The sequence below is a fragment of the Simochromis diagramma genome, unplaced genomic scaffold (assembly GCF_900408965.1).
Source record: "Simochromis diagramma unplaced genomic scaffold, fSimDia1.1 OVJJ01000302.1, whole genome shotgun sequence".
Lineage (NCBI taxonomy): Eukaryota > Metazoa > Chordata > Actinopteri > Cichliformes > Cichlidae > Simochromis > Simochromis diagramma.
In genome coordinates, this window is record NW_024386792.1 from 6,061,087 (window position 1) to 6,065,173 (window position 4,087).

General features: G+C 38.1%; 1 pseudogene; it reads left to right on the forward strand.

Annotated features, from left to right (window-relative positions):
- Nucleotides 1-210: 210 nt before the first annotated feature.
- LOC120729241 lies at nucleotides 211-3,743 on the forward strand (annotated as a pseudogene).
- The last annotated feature ends 344 nt before the right edge of the window (nucleotides 3,744-4,087 follow it).

Genomic DNA, 4,087 nt, shown 5'->3' on the forward strand with positions numbered 1-4,087 from the left:
ATAAAGGTAAGAGATCTTTTCACTGGATTTCAGTCAGAAACTATGGGTAAAAAAATAAAAAAAAATAAAAAGTTCAACATAATCTCTTAAATTTCTTTTCCATTGTCCTTTTCATTGTGATGCCACAATTGTAAATGTTTACATTTCCAAATCAGTGCTATAGGATCATAACTTCTTCCCACCAGGATTTGACCACATTCAAGAGGAAAAATGGTGCAGTATGAAGTGACCGTATTCACTGGTGATCGCCTTAATTCCACTACTCTTAACAATGTCTTCATTAAGCTGGTGGACACAGATGGGGAGAGTGATCGCAAGTGGCTCATGGGCTTGAAAGGGGCTTCATCCTTCGTCAGAGGAGCCGTAAGTCTGAAATATGCATCTTCATGATTAAACGTTTCTCAGGTTTCATGAGCTTATGAAACCTGAGCTTATACAGATTTTAGCTTTACAGCTCCTGGAAAATGGAATACAAATGCTCTCCAGTTATAGCTGAATATCCTAATACTAAGCCTAAAGCTTAAATATATTTAACCTTAAAATTAAGCATTACAGCATATTCTTTGTCTGCTGGGATTAATTAAAAGAAATTAAACTATTGCATATGTTGCAGAGAAAAAGTATATCATGTCTTACTGCAATTAACATCCTCATTATTCTGCTGTTGCTTTGTTTCATCAGCTGAGATGCATATGCAGAGAAAATACCTCACTCCATGAAGGCAAAAGACCCATCGTCACTGCCATAGGAGGTTCAGTTCTCCTTCACCAAAAATTCAGAGTTTTTCTTCACTGCTTCCACAGGGTGAAGTTCTAATAGTATAGAACAAATACACAAGAAACAAACATGTGTCTCTCTTTACTTATCAAAAGTATATTAAGTATCACAATCAAGTTAAATAAATGTGCTCTTCTGTTTCAGACTGACTGAGCTGAAGGGACTGGATAACTGTAAGAAGAAGTGGGATAATATTGACAGCATCAATCGAGTGTTGTGCTGCAAAAAGACTGACATATCAGGTAATTAACATCATAGCATAATGGAGTCCTTGTACTGTATGAACAATAATATGTACTTAGCTGTTACTCTAAAATTATTCCTAGAATAAGCTGCTAGCATAATGACTAATGACAGTATGTGTTCATTTGTTGTTGTTTTTTAATCTGATCTTGGAAGAATGTGAAGCCCTGTTTTACATAATGATAAGTGTTTAAAAATGTAAAGAATGTGTATCAACACATTTACGGAAAGGTCTTACCTTTTTTTTTTATATTTGATATAACATTTAAGACATGAAGTCAGAAATTGAATTTAAATGTTTCTTTTTCACAGAATATGTTCATGAACACTGGAAAGAGGATGCTTTCTTTGGCTAGCAGTTTCTAAATGGTGTCAACCCCATGTTGATTCAGCTTTGTACAGCCCTGCCCAGTAACTTCCCTGTCACTGATGACATGGTCTTTCCCCATGGCCAGTGCAGCCTGGCAGATGAAATGAAGGTGACTGTCTCTTGTGCAAAAGGAGAAAGAATGTTTTCTTGTATCAGTTAGATCTTTTCAATAAATTCACTTTTACATGAACAAATATTATATTCAGATTTCTACAATATCCTGAACTTTCAAACAGAAAGGGAACATATTCCTGTATGACTACAAGCGTCTGGATGGAGTAAAAGCAAACACCATCAATGGGAAGAAGCAGTACTTTGATGGCTCCTCTCGTCCTGCTCCACAAAGCTCCTGATGATAAGCTAATGCCAATTGCTATTCAGGTAATTCAGACAGTAAGCTTTAATTTAATAATACACTCCTTTTCCTTCTGCCCGAGCTTTAGCCTTGTGGAAAAAATCATCCCATAGTGATTTCCAGGTTGCAGAGTCTGACACGTAGATTTCTTTTATGGCGCCAAAATCACAAACAGCCTTCACAGTTCATTCTGTACAATACACTCACACAGATGCAACATATGCAACATATTTACTGAGCAGAGAGAGATAGCATCAGTAAAAACTAATTAAAAGCATCATGTAAAGCTGTTCAGAAGAAATGCTCTGTTAGAAGGGATTCAGTGGAAATTCCCCATAAAGGATCAGCAGAGTATCAAACTTTAAAGATAAACTTGTCAAACATAGAACAGTAACTGAAATTTCATCAGTCTTGATCAGTAATTGATTATAGGAGCATACTTGATCATCTGTATCAAATGACTACTCTGCCCTGTCCTTCTGTAGCTGAAGCAGACTCCATCAGATGACAATCCGATCTTTCTTCCTACTGATTCTGAGTACGACTGGTTGATCGCCAAGATTTTTGTAAGAAGTGCAGATTTCAATGAGCATCAGCTCAATGTTCACCTTCTGCGCACGCACTTGCTGGCTGAGGTTTTTGCAGTGTCACTGCTGCGCAACGTGCCCATGGTGCATCCTCTGTACAAGGTAACTGACGTTTGCTATACCATTCATTTCAATGGTGTGGAAAGCATTTGTCCATAACGGATGGCATATTAATACCACCTATGAATTTCATCACTATATAAAAAAAGTGTACAAACAATATATTAAATGATCGTCTTGCTAATGTCGTTTCCTCTTTCCCTCAGCTTCTCAAACCTCACACACGCTACTCACTGCATGTCAACCTCTTAGCTCGAAGTCGTCTCATATCTGAGACTGGCAGTTTCACTCAGGTAAGCAGTAAAAATATTAACATTTTATGCGATGACCAGCACACTAAAGAATTGTCTCATTTTCAGTGTTATGTACAAAATTTGTCTCTAACCGTGAGCTGCCCGTTCTCTAGTTTGTAGTATTGGGTGGAGAGGGCATGTTTACCATCCTGCAGAGGTCAGTGTCCTCAATGACCTACAGCTCCCTCTGTATGCCAGATGACATTGCTGAACGTGGCCTGGAGGCTGTGCCAAACTTCTACCACAGGGATGATGGACTAAAGATTTGGGATATCATCCACAGGTATCATTGTGTTCTTACTACTGGTGGTGGTGGTGTACTATTACTGGGTTGGACAGAAGTTTGCCTTCATTACTGCCTCAGTTATTTCTGGCATAGATTCAACAAGGTGCTGGAAACATTCTTCAGAGATTTTGATTCATGCTAACATGATAGCATCACACAGTTCCTGCCTGTCACGCATGCATGATCCAAAGCTCCCATTTCACTACATCCCAAAGGTGCTCTATTGAGATCTGGTGACTCTGGAAGCCATCTATGTACACTGGACTTGCTGTTACATTCAAACCAGTTTGCAATTTTTTTTTTGAGCTTTGAGGTGCATTATCCTAATGGAAGCAGCCATGGATACACTGTGGTTATAATGGGATGGACATATTCAGCAACAATACTCAAACAGCTGGGACTAAGCTGCTCAAAATGTGCCAATAAAATGTCCCGCGTAACACTTCAAATACCAAACAAGAGCACTCAGACGGTGTAACTAACCCTGAAGAGCAACGGGTGTACTAAAACTTTTTCTGATGTTTCATTATGACATGCTGACCTCAACCTGTTTTTATTATGATATGATGACATCAGCGTGCTAACAATCAGGGTCACTGATTTCACATTTGGTGTGACCTTGACCTTGACCTGATTTTCACCAAAATTAAAGCAGCTCAAGCTGTTATTCGTATCTACCATTACACAAAATTTGAACACAAGACCTTGAAAACTGGATGCTAGATTCCTTAAAAACATGCAAACAAATGAACACAGTTACATAATCCCTGCGTTTGAATTCTTGCGTTTTTCATATGATTCAGTTCATTTTGCTTCAAAACCCTTTTCTTACAATCATGATTTTCAATAGTCTTTTAAACTACATTTTTTTTAATCCTAAAATTCTCATTTCCTTTTGCTTAACTCACTGCAAAATTAAGTTCTTTCTATAATCGATTATCTAACGCTTTATTTTTATTCAGCGGAACTGACATGGTGCAAGTCAGCTATTCACAGAGAACCCCTGTTTATGATACAGCTCCACCCTGACATGGAAAAAGAAAAAGATCAGACATGACTGTGTGGCTCATAAAAGCGGAAACATCGCAGATGGATTTGGTATATTCACGGTCCGAG